The sequence below is a fragment of the Benincasa hispida genome, chromosome 7 (genome assembly GCF_027475165.1).
Source record: "Benincasa hispida cultivar pf3 chromosome 7, pf3_genome.v1.1, whole genome shotgun sequence".
Taxonomy (NCBI): domain Eukaryota; kingdom Viridiplantae; phylum Streptophyta; class Magnoliopsida; order Cucurbitales; family Cucurbitaceae; genus Benincasa; species Benincasa hispida.
The window spans coordinates 33,519,904-33,546,041 of NC_143484.1; the positions used below are offsets into that span (position 1 = coordinate 33,519,904).

The 26,138-nt window shown below is 33.9% G+C and overlaps 1 long non-coding RNA gene across 1 annotated transcript in view; it reads left to right on the forward strand.

Annotated features, from left to right (window-relative positions):
• The first annotated feature begins 9,586 nt into the window (after positions 1-9,586).
• LOC150035117 (uncharacterized) overlaps positions 9,587-26,138 on the forward strand; it is a 39,160-nt gene continuing 22,608 nt past the window's right edge. The window contains exon 1 of the long non-coding RNA XR_016530877.1: positions 9,587-9,771. This is a non-coding gene — a long non-coding RNA (uncharacterized LOC150035117). The remainder of the gene's footprint in view (positions 9,772-26,138) is intronic.

A 26,138-nucleotide genomic window follows, 5' to 3' on the forward strand; every position in this document is an offset into this window, starting at 1 on the left:
AAATTAACAAACTTTTTGCTAACAAGTAATTTAAACAATAAATTTATATAAATAATCACTTTGAATTAAATAAGAAATTAACCATCACACTTTAAAGCACAATTTTTAAATGATTCGTCAAAGATATATAAATTTAAGAATAAATATATATGAGCAATTAAATTTAAGAACAAAAATTACAAATAATTTAAAGCAACAAAATTTAAGAACAAATTAATTGCAAAATTAAATAATTGAGGGATAAAGAAATTGACATCGAGAATTTTATAGTGGTTCGGCACAACCGGTCTACATTCACTTTTCAAGCTCCTTCTAGGTTTGTCACTCAAATTTGACTTTTTTCATGACTTAAAATCCAACGACTACAACGTTCTTTTTTTGGGCGCAAGAATAAATCCGATCGTTTCCACGATATAACGACTCTTTTTGTAGGATCAAAAGCAACCTTTACAATAGTTTGGAAAAATAAATAGCACACTCAACAAACTCTCTAAAGGAGTGGATTTATAAATTTTGAGCTTACAATAAATCAATCCTCATAATACAATAAATCTCTCAAGAATAAGATGAAAAGAAAAAAAATGAGAGGTTTGAGAGAATAACAATAGAAGCTTAATAAATTATGGAGAAGATGTGAAATTATCATCACAAATTTGGAGAAGATGAAATATTTAGAAAGAGAGGGAAGATGTTGAAAACTAAAATCAATTTGGGCCATTAGATCTAGGTAAAAATAAATTTAAAGGTTGAGATTAAAAGGAAAAATAAATAAATATAATATATATTAAAACACTTCCCAACTGTAACATGCAAAAATTTTATTTTTTCAATTTTTTTAATCAAATGACTCGATGGTCATATATGTATATATAATATATTTTCTTTTTTAAAATTCCATTTTCATTTTAAATTCTTTTGGTTTTTAATTTAAATTAAAATCAAGCAAAAATCAAAATTCATTTTCTTTTTTGAATCCAACTAAAGCACACCAAGTGTCACTTCTTCATTCATCCTCATATCACCTTCTAATTAAGTCCAATTTGATTAATTTGGCCGCCATATCATTGACACAAATATTTTTCCGTTGTTATTCTTGCAATATTCATAATTTATTAAGCTTCTGTTGTTATTCTCTTTAGTCGCCTTCCCAATAAAAATCAAAATTCATTTTCTTTAGTCGCATTCCCAACAAAAATCTTTCGACTCTACTTCAATATTCTTGCAATACCGAATTTCTAATTTGCATCCAACTTCTATCCATGTGATATAATGTGCTCACAATAAGAATGTGAAACCTCCTTTGTAAAAAGCAAGAGACTGCCTGAAAATGAGTGTATAAAGAGAATTATTACATCAATGAGTCAAATAAAAGTTGCAATCTCTATATGTCTATAGTCCAAAAGATAAAACTATAGTCTCTATTAGACATCTACTAAATGTAACCAAACCTTGTAGGTCATGGTGATGAGCCATCAGTTCAATAAGGAAATGAGTATTAAAATTATGATGATAATTGCGGCTAAGATCAAGTTCTTAAGTATTGACATAGGTGAGAGAGATTTAATTTGTTTGGAGTTTGAAAAAAAAAAAAAACAATAGCTAGGCATAACCTGCTTCCAAACAAAATGTATCTGAATACCATCAACCATTCTACTTAATCGGTAAATGAAACCAAATTATTACTTTAAGCTAGTTTATTCATCAATGAGTACGAAAATTTTGTAAGAATAACTATTATCAAGATGTCAACATCAAAAAGAAAATTGAAAGATGTAGCAATTAATAACTCAACAACTCAAAAAATAAAAGGGAGAGAATGAGTACTTGGATATCCCTTCCTCAATCAATAAAATCACTGACAACAAAAGCCCTATTCTCGTTGACTAATCAATCATGTGGCACAATACAAGGGGAAAAGTTGCATCAAATTGGAGAGGGGAAATGCCCTTTTTCCAGTTGCAATAATAAGTTTGTTCTCAAAATTTAGGTAAAAGAAATAAGTTAAATACCAAAGTTAACAAGAAACACGCTGCAAAATTATCATTAACAAAGGGTAGGAATAATTAATTTGTCAAAATAGGTGATAACATGCATTAGGTTATAACATCCATCCTTTATTTTTCTCCCGGTCTAAGTTACCCTTTAGCCGAGTTTTTCTTGCTGGATAAAAGGACATTGCACAAAATTAATGAATTGACATCATTAAAAGTAAGAAACTCAAAGTAAAATATGAAGGAAATTCAAAAAACAATTGGAAAAATCCTAACCCACAATGATAACAAAAAGTTACATTATGCAAACTGCATCAATTCTCATGAGCCCTTTAATGGCTGATTCGAACAACTACCTTTTCTAATTATTAGGCTTATATGAATAAACAGGATCGAAATGAAACAATGATTGTCCAAAGATCGATTACACAAGCAGCATGGTTGCTCGAGATAGCCCTGCTCTCCTCCTACTACACATTATTGCTCAAGGTTTCAAAAAACTATTTAGCGAGGCCTCAACAATATGGTTGCCTCAATAGCCATTTGACGTAGATTACAAAATCTGCATGTTTCTTAGCAAATCTGCGGTGACCTAATTAAATAAATTTTATATGGCTTCCTAGCCATAACAAGAAACCAACACTCTCTTTCTTCTAACAAATTAATTATTCCTACCCGTTTTATACCCCAAATGACCTATTTTTACCATTGGAGATTAAGTTTTTAATCATTCTATAAAGATATCACATCTTTCTTCTCTAAAACTCATAAACATGCTTCAATTTACTTTTTCTCTTCTTTTTTCCCCTCACAGTAGATTCTGATTATGAAGATGATGGATAACTTCACATAATTAGAAGAAGACATATAGAAACGAAGAACATTCATGTTGATCACCCTGCCATTACTGAAATTTGACCTACAAGTTATAGTATACATTGTTTCTCTATCATAATTCTAGTTCACGAGATCTAGTAAATCTTATTGCAATGATTATCATGCTTCGCCATAGAAATCCAATTGTGTCTAAAAATGAGATTCGTAGCACATTGCTTCATGGAATATGCTAGGCTTCTAGGATTGAAGAGATTTAAAATAAACAAGAGATAGTACTTACAGAAGGAGAGACACCACATTTGAAACATTTAAAAAATCGATCGATGTTGTCCTCCATAGTCGATGCTATTTTCTCTAACTTAGGTCGTTGGAGCTCAAAAATGACTGTGAATCCAAATACAAGCAATAAACAAACAAATTTAAACATTCAATGATTCAAAATCCAGATCCAATTAGTTGAGATGAGAATTTCGAGTTCGAATTAATTACATTGAATCATGTATCCTTTTCTCATAGTTTTGCTTTCATCGTAGAGTTTATCGAAGAATAAAAATCACCTAAGTCCATACCTCATGATGAAACTCGAAAGGCAAAGGAAAGAAATTGTCACCACACTGTTGAGCGACAATTGAGCAATGCGACGACAATCAAGTTGGAGATGATATGTTCAACAGAACAAGAAAATTCAGCCCTATAAAAGTGAAGACGAAGTGAGAATTAAACCCTTGAGAATTTTTTTTTTCTTTTCTAAATTAAAAAATATAAAAATTTTAAATGAATTTTTTTTTCAAATGTTTAAAATTCCTTCGGTAAATGTACATTTATAAAGATTAATACATTTTTTCTCTAGAAAAATTTAATACATTTCTTAGTTAATGAATATAATTTTTCAAAAGTTTTAAATAATTTTTTGTAAGAATATATTTTCTTCGAGGGTTTCTTTAAAAACGTTCCATAAAGACAATATATTTTTCAAGGGTTTTTTTAAGTACTTTGATAAAAATGTATTTTTTTTCAAAGGTGTTTAATAACCTTCGAATAAATATATAAATTTTCATGATGCAGTGGCAGTGGCAGTATAGACAAAATCAATCAAAAATCTTAACATAAACTAAACAGAACTAATCATAAACGTCCTATTATTGACAAAATCAAAGTAATCAATGATTATCAAAGCAAACCAAAAATAGAGCCATTTCAATGATTACCTCTTTTGTCGAAAATACTCATTATTAATCAATGAAACGAGATCCTCATTCAGTTGGCCTCAAATCCTCCTTGCTAGCTGATCAAGTTGGGATGATGAGCTTCTCCAAAATTAAAAATCGTGGGTAAATGATGAAAACGTGGATGAAATTGCAAAATATAAAAGAAGAATCATAGTAAAAAAAATTGAATTTGTGAAGATTTTGAATATTTTGAACGGAGAAGAGAGGGACATGCAGATGAAGACTTTGAAACCCCTGTAGAAAAGATAGAGATAAGAATGAAAACGAATTTATTTTTAACAATTTTGAAATATTATTGAAAACTAATAATTACCTTTATACAATGGTAATTTTAAAAATATATTTTTTTATCAATTGAAAACTAATAATTACCTTTATACAATGGTAGTTTACTCCCTTTCAGGCATGGAGTTTTTTTTTCTAAGGATTCGTGTCCTAAGACTTCTCAAGAAATTGAGGAAATGAGATGGATCCCTTATGCATCGGCTGTTGGCAGCCTAATGTATGAGATGTTATGTACTAGACATGAAATCTTCTATACGGTGGGGATAGTCAGTATATATCTCTCTACTCTAGGATATGATTACTGAACTGCCGTTAAGAACATCTTCAAGTATCTACAGAGAACGAAGTACTACATGCTCGTGTGTGGTTCTAAGGATTTGATCCTTACAGGATACACGGACTCTGATTTCTAAACTAATAAGGATTCTAGAAAATCCACTTCAGGATCAGTGTTCAATCTTAACGGAGAGGCAATAGTCTGAAGGAGCACCAAGTAGGGGCATTCTGACTCCACCATGGAGGCTGAGTACGTAGTGACTTGTGAAGCTGCTAAGAAAACTGTGTGGCTCAGGAAATTCCTAACTGATCTGGAAGTGGTTTCAGACATGTCAATGCCCATCACCATTTATTGGGATAATAATGGTGTTGTGGCTAATTTTCGAGAGCCTTGGACTCACAAATGCAGGAAGCTCATAGAACGAAAGTATCATCTCATCTAAGAGATTGTGCGTCGAGGGGACGTGAACATCATGTAGATAGGTTCAGAGTACAATGTTGTGATCCATTTACAAAGGCCTTCACAGCTAAGGTGTTTGAGGATCATCTGTAAAGTATGGGTCTAACGGACATGCCACATATAGTCTAGGGAAAGTGAGAGATTTTGTACTGGGCGCATTTTATGCCCTAGTTGATTTATGTACTTGTATATTACTATGACTTGTATATTGTACACCCCATTAACTTAAGGACAAGTGGGAGATTGTTGGGGTTGATGCCCTAAATCTCGTAGGGTCTTGTAGTTTATAATTGTATTGTACAAACATTTTATTTATTTAAAAAAATATATTTTGAACATGATTCCCTCAAAAAGTGTTTCTGAAATACCGTATGAGTTATGGAAAGTACGTAAAGGTAGTTTACATTACTTTTGGGTCTGAGGATGTATAGCACAGATGTTGATACAAAATCCTAAGAAATTGGAATGACGTTCAAAATTATACCTCTCTGTTGGATACCCAAAAGAAACAAAAGAAGGATTGTTCTATGATCCCCAAGAAGATAAAGTATTTATTTCAACAAATGCTACATTCTTGGAAGAAGATCATATTAGCAGTCATCAACCGTGCAGTAAAATAATATTGAAAGAAATGACCAAAAATACTACAAATAAATCAACAAAAGTTGTTGATGAAGCTGGTCTATCAATAACGGTTGTTGCTCCATCACATTCTTCTCAAGAGTTAAGAATGCCTCAACGTAGTGGGAGGATTGTTCATCAACCTGAACGCTATATGGGATTAACAGAAACTCAATCCATCATACTTGATGATGATCTAAAGGATTCATTGACCTTTAAACAAGCGATGGAAGATATTGATAGAGAACAATGGATAAAAGCCATGGATGTAGAAATGGAGTCCATGTACTTTAATTATGTTTGGGATCTTGTAGATCAACCACATGAGGTTAAAACTATAGGTTGTAAATGGATCTACAAGAGAAAAAGTGACAAAACTGGCAAGGTGCAAACCTATAAAGCCAGACTCGTGGCAAAAGGTTTTACCCAAAGGGAGAGGGTTGACTATGAAGAAACCTTCTCTCTTGTTGTCATGATAAAATCAATAAGAATACTCTTATCCATTGGCGCATATTATGACTACGAAATATGGAAAATGGATGTCAAGACAGCTTTTTTTTAATGGCCATCTTGATGAAAGTATTTTTATGTCTCAACCAGAAGGGTTCATTAAACAGGGTAAAAAACAAAAGGTTTGTAAGCTTAAGAGATCCATTTATGAGTTGAAGCAAGCTTTTAGATCTTGAAATATAAGATTTGACACTGCGATCAAATCTTATGGCTTTGAACAAAATGTTGATAAACCTTGTGTATATAAGATGATAGACAACAAAACGGTAGCATTCTTGGTACTTTATTTTGATGATATCTTGCTCATTGGGAATGAAACAAGTTACCTTATTGACGTAAAGAGATGGTTAGCATCACAGTTTCAAATGAAAGATTTGAGAAACGCTAAATATGTTCTTGGAATTCAGATATTTCAAAATTGAAATAACAGAACTTTTATCTCAGGCATTTTATATTGACAAAATGTTGTCAAGATATAACATGAAAAATTCCAAAAAGGGTATGTTACCTTTTAGACATGGATTCATCTGTCAAAGGAACGGTGTCCTAAGACACCTCAAGAAATTGAGAAAATGAAAAGAATTTGATATGCATCAGCAGTGGGGAGTCTGAAGTACGCTATGTTATGTACACGTTCTGACATATGCTTTGCAGTTGGAATCGTCAACAGGTTCCAATCTAACCCAAGACACACTCATTGGAAGGCTGTTAAAAACATCCTTAAGTTTCTCAGGAGAACGAGGAACTATATGCTTATGTATGGACCTAAGGATTTGATCCTTATAGGATATACTGATTTTTATTTTCAGACTGACGTAGATTCTAGGAAATCTACTTCAAGATCAGTTTTCACTCTTAACATAGGAGCTATAGTGTGGAGAAGCATTAAATAAAGTTGTATAGCTGACTCCACGATGGAAACAGAATATGTAGTTGCATGCGAAGCAGCTAAAGAAGCTGTGTGGCTGTGCAATTTTCTAACAGATTTGAAAGTGGTTCTAAATATGCACCTGTCCATCACTCTATATTGTGATAATAGTGGTGCAGTTGCTAATTCCAAGGAACCTATAAGTCACAAACGTGGAAAACATATCGAAAGAAAGTACCATCTCATCAAAGAGACCGTACACCGAGGAGATGTGATAGTCCTGTAGATAGCCTCAGGAGACAACCTTGCTGATCCGTTTACAAAGGCTCTCTCGACTAAAGTGTTCGAGGGCCACTTGGTTGGACTAGGACTATGACCAACATAATCTAGGACAAGTGGAGAATGTCAAAGGGTATTTTGGATGCCCTAGTTTATTGTATTTTTCTCTCTTTATTTCTTGACATCGTAAACATTATATATTTATATGTTTATCTCACTAGAGTGTTAGTCCAAGTGGAAGATTATTGGGAATTTCCTAAACTAGCAGTTCGTAAATGTTGTTAACATATTCTATTTATCAATAAAAATGTTGTTGAGTTTTTTTAATCCTATAAATTACTATTGATATTGCATCTTTTATGAAAAATAATAAATGAATCCATGGCTATAAAATAAATACATTAACTTTATGTGGTGACATAAAAATAAATCAAGTTTTAGTATGTAGCCAAAATGGTCTATAAGTATACGGATGAGACTAGGTATCTCATCCTGGTGATACTATTGAATGCGACTCATTTTGTATAATGATATAAATGATGTGATCCAAAAATCATTCACGTAGAGACATGTGAGTGGAGGCAACTTGTGCAATGAGTTTGTAGAGACATGTGAGTGAAAACATCGAAATAGTCACTTTTCTTTATAACAACCATTTACTGTTAAAACTGACTATCTCAAACTCAATGACCTAAGGTAACTCGATCTTAATACTAAGCTAACTATGAACTCTTATTTATTCGAGATTATTCTTTGATTTGCATAGGTGAGAGTAATCCAACAACACTGCTCAATAAACCTTCCATTTTAGGGATAAGACCGGATAGATAGCTGGGGACATAGCTTTGCAATATGGAATTCACTCCTACCCGATTTAGGGATAGCAGATAGGTTGTTCTCTTAAGCGCTGATGCCTTGTCTTGAACAATGGGGCCCTGCCCTCTCATGGAAGAGAGGGTTATAATTTATAAGTTGGACTATAAATCAATTGTTCAATGGAGGATTAGTGGGAGCTTAAGGAGCAAGATGTATTTATAGAGGTAAAATGGTAATATTTGACCCAGCTGTAAATACGAATGACCTATGAAGGATTGACTTACTGATTATGGTTAAAATGGACAAAAATATATCTACAGTGAGAAGAGTGCAACTATCGAGCTATAGTGGAATGTTTTGGTAGTTAAGGAATAGTAATTAATTCGGTTTAAAGAGTTTAACCAATTATTTACAAGTCGTTGAAGCTTATGATTTTAGGTCCATAAGGTCCTTTACTAGCTCGTAATTTGGATTAGTAAATTGAGTAATCTTGATGAGATTTGAAATTAGGGTTTAGAATTTGAAATGTTCAAATTCAATTAGGGTTTTTATTCATTATATTCGATACTATTGAAATGTTTAATTTTATTGACATTAAACAAAATTGGAGAATCGATTAATGTTTAAAATATGATTTAAATATTAATTGTATAAAATTAATTTCGTTATAGCGGAATTGGTCTTTTATTAATTTAATATTATATATTAAATTAACAAATTAATTTAAAGCTTTAATTAATTAGTTTTATTTAAAAATTAATTTAATGAATTCATTTATATATATATATAACTAATAAATCAAATTAAATTAGTTTATTTAAAAAAATTGGTTTTAGAAATCAATTTTTGGAAAAACTAATTTCAAAACAAAACTCAAAGTGGAGATTTCCAGAAGTTGGAAATCTCCACTGTGGTACATGGCACCTTACTCATCCAATTCCATTTTCTCAATGAAGTAGGAGTTGGCCTTCATGCAAGCTATGAATTTGCATGATGAAAGTTTTATAAATTGAAGTGTTGGGTTGAATAATTGGATTAAGCTTTGAAGAACTTTGCAGAAACCAAAACCCTCTACATATCTTCATAATATCCAGCTTAATTTAGTGATTCCACCACACAATCCTTGCAAAAGAATAGTAGAGAAGATCTTCATGGTAGTCTACTTGTAGATTGAAGCACTTTTATATGGAACTCAGTTGGTATTGAAGAGGATAAAATTAAATTATTTTTATACTATTTTATTTCTTTTTAATATTTTGAAATTAAGGGAGGAAAATAACTTCCCTTTCCTAATCTCTCTCAATCAATGCATGTGAGTGGGAGTGGGGCAAGGGGTGGTTATCATCTTTTTCTCCATTTTGTTTTTTCACAGAGAACAATTCCTACTAGATTTTCTCCAGGAAAAATTTCTAGTTTTCCCAATCTCTCTTTTCCTCTTTCAACTCTCATTCCCTCTCCAAAAATCACGGAGCTCACAACTCCTAAGATTCTCATCTTAGAGAATACAGGGGAAGTCTTCATGGTGTTGACCGATTAGGGTTTTCAGTTCATTGCAATTCCAGAGAAAAGGAATTACGTGAAAAATGTTGATCTTCAAGGGTTAGTATTTCTTTTTCTTTTTTCTCAATTGATATTAGCATGTTGTATTTTTTGTTTTAATGCATATTGTTTTATTTGATTCTATAAAATTAAATGTTCTGTAAAAATTGGGATTTGATATAGATCCTCGTTTTCCCTCACGAACCTTAATCGGTTCCTTCATGTTTTTCTCTTAATTCATATGTAAATTTGATATATTTGATGATATTGATTCTCCATAATGTTTTATTGTTATGTGCCCCTCTTATGCATATTGTTTATTCTTTTAGAGGAGTAATTGTCTAGAGAGTTAAAAATATATTTTGGAATCTTATTTGATATTTATGCCTTCAAGTTGAACATTGTACTAAATGCCTTTTTGTCCCTTATTAAGGGGGAGTGTTCAATTGATTCAAAAAGGGGGAGAAATTTATGAAATTGGATTTAAATAGATCAGCTTGAGCTTGGTTAATTATTTTTTAAGCCATAAAATGTTATTTGTGATTTTTTTAGAATGCACGTCAATTGGAGAAGAAAAACAATGAATGTTCTTGTGTTTTTAGAGGAAGCTTTCATGTCTTGGTTTATTTTTCTTAATTGTCCTTTTTTTTATTAATCCCAAAAGGGGGAGAGATAATAAGTAAAATAAAAATATGTTATTATTGAAATAATCATTGTGTTCAATTGAATTTGTGTATGTGTGTTGATTGTGTTTCAAGTTCATATTTTATATCACACACCACTTTAGATTTCATTTTTCTTCAGTAATTTGTCATCATAAAAAAGGAAGATTGTTGGTTTTTTGGTCTTTAATCTCAAATTAATTAATTTTATTTAACTAATTAATATTTTGATGATAACAAACCTAATTTTATTGATTAACGATTTAAGTGTTTTGAAGTGTCTATTGTGTGGAGTCAGAACAACGGTTCCAACACAATTTGAATCGCTCAAATCAGAGTTCAAATGAAGAAGATATGACCAAAACAAGCTTAATAAAAAAAATTCCAAGTTGATAACGTTGAAGGAACTCTTATCCAAGAGAACCCATGAGCAGAAGCAAGATCTTTCCAAGCTCATTGTAAATTAATTAAAGGCATTCACAAACACACAGAACAATTATGCATCTTAGAACAAATTACGACATGCTTTAGTAATTAAAAACAAAGGAACGAGAGACATACTTTTGAAGAACTCTTATTCTACAAATCTTTCGCTCGCGTGAAGGCTTGGACAACAACCTCTCATTCAGATTGCCTACCCAATCGTCTAGTGATCACGAACAGTCTTCTCCTCGAACAAGCACCCTTCGACGCCACCACTCGGTAACCTTGGTATTCTCGAAGTGAGAATCTAGGAGGTCTGGACTCTGTTATGAATTTGGTAGAGGGATGGAGGAAGGCAAAAATCGAACTACACGACCAAGTAAGTGGGAGAATGTTTTGTCTATCGTTTAGACTGAGATGCTTGATTGTTTAGTAAAACTCGGTTAGTACACGATCGTTTAGTAAAACACGCTAGATCGTCTACACGATTGTTTAGTAAATCTCACTTAGCATACGATCGTTTAGTAAAAGGCACTTTACACGATCGTTTAGGCTCTCACTTAGAAGGCTATCGTGTAGTCTCTCGTTAGCTAAACGATTAGTAATGCCCTCAATGAAGCGATCTCTTAACAAACTGAAAAACACTTTTCATTTTATCCTTCAGTTATGAAAACTGAACATAACCTCCCACTTTCACAGTTAATGGAGAAAAATAACCAACCACAATTATCTCATAATTGTTTTAATTATAAATAAATATAATAACTAACTTATCATATTATATATATTAACCTATAGTTTTAATATGACATCATATGTAATATTTAAACCATATTTCTTTTCTCCTTTATTCAATATAAATCATATTTATATCAAATTATTCTAATTAATGTATCTCATAGATCATATCAATTATATCACATATAAACCAGTTTAATTATATTAGATATAATCAAACTCCTTCTTGTTAATTTGAATACTTCAAACTAACCCAAAAACTGATTTTCAACTTGAATCTATTGAGCTACCAAGGGGACCTTATGGACCTGTAGCTTAAAGCTCCAACGGTATGTGAATAGCTAACTAAACTCTTTAATCACGAAATCCACCATTCGTTAACTTTCAAGTACTCTACTAAAGACCGACAACTGCACTCTTCTCACAACAGATATATTTCTGTGTCCATTGGATATAACCAGTCAACAGTACGATAACCCTTCACAGATCGCTTGTATGTACAGCTGAGACAATTTACCATTTTGCCCCTGTAGTTACATCTAAATCCTTGAGTACCATTGATTCCTCTAATGAACAATACATCATAGTCCTACTATGAGTGAACACCTCTCGGGCCATGAGAAAGTGTGTGGCGTCACATCGTTCAAGCCCCAGAATCAGTCCTTAAGGGAGCAATCTATCTACCTGCTTCGAAGAATGAGTGAATTTCATCTTGTGTAGCTGAGTTCCCAGCTCCCCAATCAGATGAATCCCCAAAATGGTAGGTTTGAGTCAGCAATCTGCTCACTCGCACTTATGCAAATCAAATAACCGCCCTCATAAGCAGAAGTTTCCAACTCACATAGGATTAAGGTCATGTTGCTTATGGTCATCTTAGTGAAATGAAAGTCTCGGTTATGAACGACGTTATATAACGATACTAAATACTTCGTGGTCTAGTCTTATACAAAATTCTTTGTACAGGACACCTCCCTGCTCGCATGTCTCCATATGAATTATCAAGATCAGACCATCTGTATCATTTTACAACACTTGTAACATCTATAAAGCGGGTCGTATCCGTAGTGTCACCAAGATAAGGTTTTCCTCCATTATCCATATACTACAGACTATTTAGGTTATCACTTGAGGCATTATCCACTTGTATGCCTTCACATACATGCTTAAGTCACAACGATAGCCAGTGATTTTAGTTTATTGGTTTGTGGTAAATGCAACTAAAATATCTCATATTTCATAGACAACAGTGAAGAAAATATCTCATATTATTATATTACAAGCGCTTGTTCATATGACTATTTACAAAGTACAAGACCTTACGAGATTTAGGACATCAAACCCAACAACAGATGTAGTAAATTTTTTCATTAAAGTGGACCAATTGAAAGGTGCCACTTGGAGCAATAGAGAAGTGACACATTGTGGACTTTTGATTTTGGGATTGATTTTAAAATGAAAATGAATTTAAAAAGAAAATAAATTTAATATTATTTTAGATATGTGTCTAACGACTAGTTGGACACATGCTGAACTTTTATTTTTTGTTGGCTTTTCAAAGAAAATATTATATATATATATTATGCTTATATCTAATGGCTAGTTGGGTTTAAATCCCCACCATTCAATTTTCTTGTCCAAGATCTAATGGTCCAAATTAAATGTGGTTTTCAATAGTTTTTTCTCTTTATTTGAACTCATATTCTTCTCCAAATGTTTAGAAAAATTTTCATAATTTTCAATCCTCTCCAAAAATACAAAGCTTCCATTGTTCCTCTCTCCAAGCTTCAATTTTCTTCTTTTCATCTTCTTCTTGAAAGATATATTTTAAGTTGTGAGGATTGATTCATTGAGAGCTTTAATTTGTAAATCTACTCTTTGAGAGAGTTTTCCTCATATTGTGTTTCATTTCAAATCCATTTTAAGTGTTGCTTTTGATCTAAAAAAAAGAGTTGTAACAGTTTAATCCTCAACTGTGGAAATGATCGGGTTTGTTCTTGCGCTCGAAAAAAGAACGTTGTAACGGTTCGACTCTAAGCCATGGAAAGAGTCAAGTTTGAGTGACAAACCTAAGAAGAGCTTAAGAAGTAGATGTAGGCCGGTTGTGTCGAACCACTATAAAATTCTCGGTGTCAATTTCTCTGTCCTTCAACTATTTAATTTTACAATTAATTTGTTATTAAAATTTATTGCTTGAAATTATTTGCAATTTTTCTTCTTAAATTTAATTACTCATATATGTTTATTTTGATTGGTAGTTTTTAAATTTATATATCAAAATGAAACTATTTGTATATTTGAAAATTGTGTTTGAAAGTGTGATGGTTAATTTCTTGTTTAATTCAAAGTGAAACTATTTGTATAAATTATTTGTTAGCAAAAAGTTTGTTAAATTTTTTAACTGAGCTCACATTAGTAAAAAGTTTTAATTAGTTTGATGATTAAACCCTATCTACAAGTGCCACAAGGAGAATTTTCTAAGCTACACATATTATCAAGAAAATTCCAAATGTCATATGCATAACCAAAATGTAAAAGTGTATCACATATTTTTCTATCCAATGCACATATATGATATTTATGACTTTAGCATTAAAAGTGAGCAACTCATTATTCAAATATAATTTAGATAAATCATGCTCACAAACATACAAAATGTTAAAATCGATAGCAACCATAAAAGTTTTTATTCTATTTTTCTGAGCATCATAGTTTCTATTACTATCAAAGTAAGAAGGTCTATCAACACAATCATCATTTAAAGTTGCCATAGCTCTAGCAATTAAGCTTTTCAAATAATTTTTCAAAAAATTTAATAAAATATTTCAAGTACCAAAACAATATTTCAAAAATAATTTTATCAAAAGAGCAACCTCTTTAATACCAATTGTTAGAGTAAATAAATCAACGATAGGTGTCAAATGAAATAGCTCTTGATGAAAATTTTGATTAAAAACAAGAGCGACCTCGCTTTGATACTAATTGTAAGACCGGTATGGCAACCCTAGACGGGGTGAATAGGTTTAATCAAACTAATTAAAACTTTTTATTAATATAAGCCCAATTAAACAAATTAACAAACTTTTTGCTAATAAGTAATTTAAACAATAAATTTATATAAATAATTTCACTTTGAGTTAAACAATAAATAAACCATCACACTTTAGAGTACAATTTTTAAATGTAATAAAAGGATTGGTAAAGGATATATAAATTTAAGAACTACCAAACAAAATAAACATATATGAGCAATTAAATTTAAGAAAAAAATTACAAATAATTTCAAGCAATAAAATTTAAGAACAAATTAATTGCAAAGTTAAATAGTTGAGGGATAGAGAAATTGACACCTAGAATTTTATACCCTTTTTCGACGCTTAAAATCGTCGAAAAATGGTAAAAAAACGTGTCGAGAGATCCACTCCCGACGACAAACTAGTCATGGGGAGTTTGGTCGGAATATATCCATTGGGAGAACATCTCTCGACGTGGAAACATACCGTCAAGAGTTTGTATAAATTCTTGATGCGTGTTCTACGGCATCGGGAGTTTGAAACTCCTTACATTGTCTATACATGTGTCAGTAGTTCTCTTGTAACATCCCAAGTTTTAGAGAACTTTAAGTCAATTGTCTCAAATTATTGAGTTTAGTTTTCCTTTAATTTTTATTTAATTTTAGAGATAATTAAGTGAATTGGAGTTGATGTGATAGGAGGAAAAGATTAAAAATATATATATATAAATATAGAAAAAGGAAAGGGATTATTTAATATATATTAACGCAAGCGTGCGAAAAAGAAAAGAAAGAGAAGTCACTATTCATCTTCTTCTTCCTCTCATGTTCACGTGGTCTCTTCCCCTCACCCCCAAGCCGCCATTTTTTTCCCATTTCATAAGAACCCACGTCGCTGTCGGGGTTCAACCAACTGCCGTTCGCGTCTCTCAGCCCAACTGTCGCGTGCTGCCGTCGATGCTCCACCGTACCTGACGCCGTAGATCTGGGTTTCGCGCTTCTGTCCGCTGCCGTCGATGGGTCGCTGCTGTCGGTCATCCTTCGACTTTCGTGCGCCTCAGATTTCGCTGTTGTAGTTGTCGGTTTGTGGGTTTAGACAGATTTGTAGGTGTTCCGGTTTTGGTGAAGTCTGGGAGTGTTTTTGGCAAGATTTTTGGTAACTCAGTGGTGGATTTTTTTAAAGACGTCGACTGCCCATTCAATTTTAGTTTGGAGTTTAGGGTTTTGATCGTTGAATCTTGTTAGGTGGTTTGAAGTTGGTGGATTGGAACTGGTTTTGGTCCAACCACACTTTGGGCTTGATTCGGGATTCAAGGATTCTTGTGGAGTTTGTTGCTATGATACATACTATTTTGGGCTTAATTTCAAGACAAGTGTCTTTCTAGTGGCTTGCCTTTGAACTAGTCGTCGGCTACTTTGACATTATATTTTAGACTAAATGGACTAATTATACTGGATTGCTTGAACTATATATTTTAGACTGATTGGATTGGTTACTTTGCATTGCTTGGACGGTATATTTTAGACTGAATTGACTGATTACTCTACACTGCTCGGATTGTTAATTCTTTTGATTGATTGAATTGCATGATGTAATGATATTGAATGAATTGACTGTTTTGACCATGATGTTATGTAAAGATGACTGAGGATATTCTGGAAATTTGCCCCCTAAGATAAATGATTATATATATAACAAAGGAGTTATATGCAAACTGATGAATGCAAAGTTATAGGGTTCTTGTTAGCTTCTCTTATCTGGGCAGGTGTATACATTTGACTATATATGTGCACATTATGACTGATTTGTGGAACTTCAGGTTACACATATGATTGATGTGTACTCTCTCAAGACCAACCTACAACTAATTTGTGTACATTTGGGATACATACTATGATTGATGCGTGATCCTTCGGGATCGTGTTTATGATTGATAGGTGACCCATTTGGGATCACTACGACTAATATGATATGAATGTACACCGATGCCCAGACAAACTAGTTAATAGGTAACCTAGAAGGCCCAGTAGTGACTCACTTACTGGGTATTGTTATACTCATCCTTTCTTCCTTTATGTTTTTCAAGCAATGATAGGAAAAGCCTGACGAGTGACAGACGAGACCCGTGACAGAGCCATATAAGGACAAAAGAAATCTCTCACTTAATCTATGTTTTTTTTTCCTGTTATTTTAATGCTTTGAATGTTTTCTTTGTAAATGTTTTTAGGGGACCCTGAATAAAGGTTTTATTTATTTTTAAATTTATTAATTTATAAGTTGTTTTCAAAGTTGTATCTATTGTTTTTGTTGAAATTAGGGTTTCAGCCCTAGGGGCAGTTTTGTCTTTTCACTATACCCTAGGGTTTCCCTTTTTTCTATTTAAGCATGTAGTCTCTTTGTATCTTGAGTATCAAAAAGTATAATAAGAAAAACTTTGTATCGTAGTTTTTTCTCCTGTATTAGGTTTTTCCATGTATACCTGTGTGTTCTTTTCTTCTTCCTTCTCTTTTTACTTTTCATCATGGTATCAGAGCAAGGAGATGAAACCCTAGCCACCATCGAGGAAAATCAAACAGGGGAATCACAAGTGCCATCTGGCGCCACGGATATTACAGTTGTTGTACAAACAGCCATTCAGTCAATTGAAGCAGCCCAACCCAGAGGACAAGTAGTCGACTGGGTAAAAAATCAACCAACCCAGTTGGTTGATTGGGTCGACCATCAGATAGGACAGATCGGACACTAGCCAAAATTCAAAGGGGTTCGCGTCAGTCAGTCCGCGAGCAACAACCATCAACCCATACAAAACGTTCGTGCCAATCCCGTTCATGCCAACAAACTTGTTCGCGTCGATCAACCCATGAGCGGTGGCCACCCGAGCAACGAAACCCAATCGAACGATGCTTTCTAGGTTGATTCCAGTCGAGTGCAGCAACCCTTTCGACCCAACTGCCGCTCGGCTCCATGCGCAGGCCATCAGAACAGTTGACTTCAGCCTTACAATCCCATCCAACCGAGCAGCTCCAGGCCCGAGTCGTCCTATCTTTCCAGCCCCACCTGAAAAGGGTTTGCTTTCTAGCAGCTTCCTCATACTAGCTGAGGGGTGAATTCAGCCTTAGACCTACCAGTGGTAACAGATTGAAGATGGGTGGATCATCCTCATATCCGGAACAAAAATTTAATTATATTCAGGAACAGTTTACTCAACTTCAACTCCAGATCATACAGCAGAATGAGTCAGTACAATAACAGATGACTACTCTCGGAGAGGTGCTCGGGGCTACCTCTAATGGGTAGTCAATTCCCTCTAGCTTCCAGCTTACTCAGGAAGCCCAGTAACCTTTTTCCCTGCTTTATCTACAACAAATTTATTTTTCTGTGCAATAGGAAATACTGCTAGCTGTATTGTAGGGAAAAAATTAAATGGTCATAATTATTTTTCGTGGTCCCAATCCATAAAAATGGCCCTTGAGGGTCAACAAAAATTCAGATATCTAACAAGAGAGATACCGAAACTGAGACCGGGTGACCCTCAAGAACGTATATGGAAGGGAGAAAACTCCCTACTTCGGTCTATTTTAGTAGGGAGCATAGAGCTCAAATTGGCAAACCCCTACTGTATGTAGCCTCTACTCGAGATATTTGGGAAGCTGTACAAAAAATGTACTCCAAATGGCAGAATGCTTCTAGGCTTTACACCTTATAGAAACAAGTCCATGAGTGCAAGCAAGGAACAATAGACGTTACAGCATATTTCAACAAGTTGTCTCTTATCTGGCAAGAAATGGATCTATGTCAAGAGATGGTCTGGAATTGCCCATGTGGGGGAGTTTTACATTACTAGTCTGAGGAGACCGACTAAGTTTATGATTTTCTAGCGGGATTAAATTTGAAGTTTGATACAGTAAGGAGTCAGATACTGGAAACTCATCCGATACCATCTCTGATGGAAGTTTGTTCATATGTCCGCCTTAAGGAGGACATGTCGAGTGTTATGAATAATACACTGGTCTCGTCAACTGATCCAGCTGCTTTTAAAGCATTGAGTTCTGCTAATGATAGCAAAACGGTAAGCCGGCACTGGTATGTGAACACTGTAAGAAGCCCTGGCGTGCTAAAGATCAATGCTGGAAGCTGCATGGTTGTCTGCTAAATGGTAAGAGACATCAGTCAGGGCCTGGACGAGCACTGACCAGTGAATCAACAACCGGAGGTTCTCGACCTCAGTACCAGGAAACTAATCAGAGTAGCTCTAATATAATAGGTGTAAGTGAGATCGCCCAATCAGGTACACTTCAATCTTTTGGTCTTGTTAGTATTACTGGTAACAAGCCATGGATTCTAGATTCAGGGGCTACAGACCACTTGACTACTTCTTCCGACCAGTTTATTTCATATCATCCAAGTGCTGGGAATGAGAGGATCAGAATTACTGATGAGTCTTTCACCCTTGTAGCCGGGAAAGGCCGTTTATCACCCTTTGAGGGGTTGATTCTTCAAGATGTGTTGCATGTGCCTAAAATATCTTATAATCTATTATCTATTAGTAAAATTACAAGGGATCTGAGATGCTGAGTTGCTTTCTCACCTGATGCTGTTGTTTTTCAGGACCTGAACGCGTGGACGACGATTGACACTGCCCGGCATGATGGGGGGCTCTATTTCCTCACTAAAGATGCTTCCTCTAGGATATGTTATAGGACTAGTTTACTTTCTTCTTGTTTTTCTACCTCTATAACTGATTATATGTTGTGGCGCTATCGTCTTGGGCATCTTAGTTTTCATTACATGAAATATTTGTTTCCTCATCTGTTTCACAATGTTAAATTCGTCTAATTTAAATTGTGATGTGTGTGTCTAAGATAAACAACCACGTGCCTCACTAAAGCCCCAACCTTACAAGCCTTCTAAACTATTCACCCTCTTCTATAGCAATGTGTGAGGTCTGTCACCCGTTACTACCGCCACAGGCAAATGGTGGTTTGTAACCTTCACTAGTGACCACACTAGATTAACTCGGGTCTTCTTTCTTATTGAAAAATTTGAAGTCGCACCTGTTTTCAAACAGTTCTATAGTTCTATAGAAACCCAGTTTAATGCAAAGTTCACTATCCTTCGTAGTAACAATAGTAGGAAATTTTTTAATAACTCCCTCGGGGAATTCCTAGTCTCTAAAGGCATTGTCCATCAAAGTTCATGCGTGTATAATCCTCAACAAAATGGGGTAGTCGAGCGAAAAAACCGTCATCTGATCGAAGTTGCTCGATCTCTTATGTTGTCAATTTCTCTTCTATCTTATTTATGGGGAGATGCGGTTCTAACAACAACTCATTTGATAAATGAATGCCTTCCCAGGTCTTAAAATTCCAAACCCCTTAAACTGTTTCAGAGAGTCTTATCCTGATAACCGACTCATCCTTGATGTTTTGCTTTGAGTGTTTGGGTGCATTGAGTTTGTTCATACTCATGGCCCTAATCGAACCAAATTTACCCTCCAACCCTAAAAATGTGTCTTTGTGGGATACCCACTGCATCAACATGGGTACAAATGTTACCATCTTTCTTCCCGAAAGTATTTTGTCTCCATAGATGTGACCTTCTTCGAAGATCATCCCTTATTTCTCTTTAGTCTTCTTTATGGGGAGAGTACAAGTGAAAAGACTAATTAAGGTCCGAGTCTGTCAATTTTACCTAAACTGATTCCTAACAGAAGTGTCAACGATCCCATTCTACCCACCGAACAAGTCCCGTGGATCACATACTATAGGAGGAATCTCAGAAAGGAAATAGCGCTGCCTGTTACTTCTCTGGCTCCAGTCCATGAATCAGAACGGGTGTCAATTCCAGGTATGAGTACTCCTATACCTGATAATGGTAACGTTTATGCTGATAATGATGCTTGTGTTGAAAGTGACATAAGTAAAGACAGGAAAGAAAGTGACAGTACTAAGGACTGTACCGAGAGTGTAACTGATACAAGTGGTAACTGTGAAGAACTGATCCCAGCAGTGAATGTTGTTGACATTGGAGGAGATCCCTTAGAAGATAAGACACAAGAACAAAAGGCCAAAGTCAGTAGGGAGCCAGAAGAGAAGAAAGATCACAATGCCTCTCTTGATCTTCCTATTGTCTTAAGGAAAGGTACAAGATCATGCACGAATTATCCTTTATAGAGTTACTTGTCTTATAGCAACTTGTCTCCCATATTTAAAGCCCTCACTACAAGCGTAGACACAGTTACAATATTGAGCAGTATATATGCAGCAATGGAGATTCCCGAGTGGAGAGCTGTAGTCATGGAAGAGGTGGGGACACTTGAGAAAAATAACACGTGGGACCAGGTCATTCTTCCTAAGGGACGCAAAACAGTTGGGTGCAAATGGGTGTTTACCGTTAAATATAAACCTAATGGAACAATTGAAAAATACAAGGCTCGGTTAGTTGCAAGGGGTTTCACTCAGACCTTCGGAATAGATTATTCCAAGACTTTTTCCCCCGTAGCAAAATTAAACAAAGTTCATGTTCTTCTCTCAGTTACGGTTAATAAAGACTGGCCACTCCATTAGTTTAATGTGAAGAATGTCTTCCCTAATGAGGAATTAGAAGAAGAAGTGTACATGAGTCTACCTCCAGGGTTCGAGAAACAGTTCAATCACTGGGTATGTTAACTGTGAAAGTCCTTGTATAGGTTGAAACAGTCCCGAGAGCTTGGTTTGGCAGGTTCACTACTTTTTTGAAGTCACAGGGGTACAGTCAGGGGCACTCAGATCACATCCTCTTTACAAAGAAATCAGCATTAGGAAAAATTGCAGTTTTGATTGTGTATGTAGATGACATTGTTATTTCAGGTGATGGTCCTCTAGAAATTGATAGATTAAAGAGGAAAATGGTTGAGGAATTTGAAATCAAAGATCTCGCGAAGTTAAGATATTTTCTCAGAATAAAAGTAGCTAGATTGAAAGAAGGTATTCGGTGTCTCAGCAAAAATACACTTTGGATTTACTTAAGGAGACACGTATGACGGGCTATAAACCAGTAGACACTCTTATGGAAGCTAATGCTAGACTCAGTAACTTGAGTAATAGTGCTCCAGTTGACAAGGAGAGATATCAGTGACTTATTGGGAAGTTAATCTATCTCTCCCATACCAGATCAGATATATGCAGTCAGTGTAGTTAGTTAGTTCATGGAGTCTTCTTACAAAAAACATATGAGAGTAGTAGAGCGCATTCTGAGGTATTTGAAAACCTCTCTGGGCAGAGGGTTGATGTTTAGGAAGTCCGACAAACAATGTATCGAGGCAAACACAAATGCCAACTGGGTAGGCTCGGTAGTAGATAGGAAATTGATATTAGGATATTGTACCTTCGTGTGGGGTAACCTTGTGACGTCGAGGAGTAAGAAACAAAGGGTTGTTGCCAGAAGTAGTGTCGAAGCTAAATACAGGGCCATGAGTCTGGAGATATGTGTGGAAATTTGGCTGGAAAAGGTCTTAAGTGATCTCGGTCAAGGTCATGATGGACCTATGAAACTCTACTATGATAACAAAGCTGCAATAAGTATTTCCAATAACCCCGTACAGCATGACATAACAAACATGTGGAGATTGATAGGCATTTCATCAAGGAACGACTTGATAGTGGCAACATATGTGTTCCTTTTATTCCTTCCAGTCACTAGATTGCAGATGTTCTCATGAAAGGGCTTCCTAGACATTTTTTCGACTTATGTATTAGCAAGTTGGGCCTCATTGATATCTACGCCCCAACTTGAAGGGTGAGTGTTGAAGTTAGGGTTTAGCCCTAGAGGCAGTTTTGTCTTTTCACTATACCCTAAGATTTCCCTTTTTTCTACTTAAGCATGTAGTCTCTGTGTATCTTGAGTATAAAAAATTATAATAAGAAAAACTCTGATCGTGGTTTTTCTCCCTGTATTAGGGTTTTCCATGTATACCTGTGTGTTCTTTTCTTCTTCCTTCTCTTTTTACTTTTCATCAATGAATTTTACTTCAACGGTCAAAATGTTTTGAATGTAAATGTGTGTTTATGACTAACAGCCCTTGTCAGAATACTTGAAAGTTTGGGTCGTTACAGTTAGTATCAGAGCCTAAGTTTTAAGTTCTATAGTTTAACTAACGATGTAAGTCTTGGTTTTGTGTCCCTTAAGGCTATTCAACGATCCTTCTCCTTGCCAAGTATGTTCTATCATTGAATATTTTATGGAAAATGTGTTTAAAAGCCTTCATGTCCAAGCTTTATGTACTGATTTATTGTCATTGCTAGTTTAATGACCTGAATGAAGATAGTATGAGATGACTATTTTATTTTGGTATTATTCAAAGAAAGAAGGGTCATTATAATTCCATTTGGCACTAGGTTATTTCATGGAAGGACTGTTAGAGATGGGCATATGTTTCTATTCAAAGATATTGAAACTTGATAAAACTATGCAATGTTATGAACTTATGATGGGAAAGAAAGAAAGGATTTATTTGTTTTAGCCATAGAATACGGTAGGCTACTTGGAAATTCACTGAAGAAGAGTATTAAGATTTGCAATAAGAGGTAAAACTATTGGTGCTACAAGAAACTTTATCACAAGGCACGCATTCTTAGGTACAAGGTTGAAGTTTCTTTATAAGATAAGAAAGAGGTGAAGAAGACACTTTAGTTCTATTAAGGTTTACTAGATATTAGAGTCAAAATGTTTAGAGAGAAATTTTGGAAAAATAAATTGATCATATTCACTTTCATGGTGTCGAAATTAAGCAATAGTATGAGGAACTCTTTACAAGACTTGGTTAAAATGAATTGGTCAAGGAAAGCCAAGATGGTTGAAATTATAGTTGACTTTAAATTGGAGAAAATGAGTTGTTGGGTTGAATCATTCTTAGGTTATTTGGATTTTAAATATGTTTTTGTTGCAATGAAAAAACTCAAGTTTAATTACTTACATCAAGAGGAAGGATAGGTGTTTGGAGTTTAAAAGCAATGTTATCTTGTGGGGAATACCCTACGAAAGTTCCAAGTTTAGAATGAAATTTTAGATTTCTGGAAAAGGTTATAAAGGGTCACATGTCTTGGTTTATGGATTATATTTCACTCGGAAAGTGAAAAGTGCACCTTCAAGTTGTTGGGTTAAACAAGGATAAATGTGAAGAAAATAAAAGTATTTAAGGAAAGGTTTTATTAATTTGAGAGATAAATGGAAATTAATGTGTTCAAAACTCCCAAGTAGTTAAGTATGGTTTGGATTTTAAAACATGCTATGGGTGGATACAAGGCATTGGTTTTGGTGTAATGGAGGAATCTCTCATTACCATTTGGTACTTTGGACTGTAGTATGCACTATTTGGGAAAAATATGGCTTGCTTAGGTGGTTGGATTGTAGATTGTGAAGGGGTTTCGAATGGTCACATGTTTTGATGCAGATATATTTCACTAGGAAAGATAAAGGAGATGGAAAATAAAAGTATTTGAGGAATATTTTGTTGTTTTGAGAAGGTAAAGGGAATTAATATTTTGAGATCAAAGACTAGGTTTGGTTTGGCTTTCTAAGTTAAGAGTTGTTGGATGTTTACGAGCGTTTGGGTTTGACTTTAATTGTCTTGATTTAGAATTTGGAGATGTTATTTAAATGGAGAGAAGCTATAGATCTTTACGGGTAACTAAAGTTTGAAGTACTTATTCACTTAGATTGATGAAACAATTGAAACAAGAGGACAAGATGAAGACTATATCAAAAGTTATTTTTTTTAAAAGATTTGAACTTTCGAGGACAAAAGTTCTAAAGGTGGGAAGAATGTAACATTCCAAGTTTCAGAAAACTTTAAGGCAATTGTCTCAAATTATTGAGTTTAGTTTCCCTTTAATATTTTTGAATTTGGAATTAAATTGAGATAATTGAAAAAGTTAAATTGTTGAATGTGAATTCATTTGAGTAGAGATTTGAATTAATTATCTTGAAAATATTTAGTTTTAACTCCCTTTAACTTTAGATTTTGGAGCTATAATTAAATTAATTGGAAGGGATAATTGAATTATTTGGATAAGAGATTTTGCTTTTTTTTTTTTTTTTTTGGGATTTGGATTTTTTGAAGGAATTGAAATTTAAGAAGGAAAAGGGAAAATTATGGTTTTTAAAATTTTATCCCCTTTAATTTTGGACTTTCCATCCAAAAGTTAATTAAGAAATTAGGAGGAGATAATTGGTTTAATTGGAATTCATTCAATCAAATATTTGAAAAGATATGAAAATTTTAATTTAATTTAAAGTAAATTGGATAAATTATTTTGGAGTTTGAATTTATTTTTGGTAGAAATTTGAGAAAATGACATTTTGGGAAGAGATATGAATTTATGCATATATGTTGGATCGGAATCCCAATAGGATTTGGATTTAAGGGTTTTATTTATTTGTTAATTTATTAAATTTATAAGTTGTTTTGAAAGTTGTCTCTATTGTTTTAATGAATTTTACTTCAACAGTTAAAATGTTTTGAATGTAAATGTATGTTTATGAGTAACAACCCTTATCAGAGTACTTGAAAGTTTGGGTCGTTACATCTCTGATACAACCGTCGAGAGTTCAAATTCAGAAACTTAAATTCTGAATTTGATCTCATATCAACTAGTAACTCCTGACGTTTTTCGTTGATAGATTATCTTTTTATGTTAATTTTTTTAATTTGACGTAAATAACTTAAAATATGTAACATTATTAAGCAAATAAAAAATATTCATATAAGGAACAAAACAAACAGACAAAGACGATAGTATTCTTTATTACACAAGAGAAAAGTTAGTCTATAAAAGAAATATGTCTTGACAAATACATAGAAGAAAGAACTTTCAACATCATCTCCAACACAATATCTCCAACACAGCATATCCAATAACATTTTTAACATCATCTCCAAACAACATCCTATAAAACAAACAAAAGCCATAAGTTGAATTCTACAATCCTACAAAAGAAAGAAAATCCTACAATCCTAGAAAACATGATAGTCGTGTGTTTTCAGCCCCAATATTTCTCCATCTTTATCATTCATACATCGTGATATATTAGTTACGAATCCATCAAGAAATTTCACGGATTTCAAATACTTACAAAATGAAATCCGTTCACTATTAGCTAATGTGTACGCTGCATGTGGCTCTGCAAATCTATTATCGGCCTGTATTAAGTGTAAGTCCTTTCTTATCTTCAAATCTTGTAGGTCTAACCGAGTGTTTGTTGTATCCTTTGTTTTTCCTTCAATATTTAACAATGTGCCTAGCAAGTTGTTGCATATATTTTTTTCAATATGCATTACATCCAATTTATTTCGTAACAATAGCCTGGACCAATATGGAAGTTGGAAAAAACTACTTTTCTTAGTCCAGTTTAGAATTCATTTTCTTTTCTTGTCTTGTTTCGATGGGTATTTGCTAAACACAAGAAAGTTCAACATATTTATTTGTTGTAAGATCTCTTCTCCATTCCTTACGACTAGAAGAGATCTACGTTCAACTTTTTCATCATGTTGTGTACTTCGGTGCCAACTATAATTCTTTGGAAGATAACGTCAATGTCACATGAATGATATTTT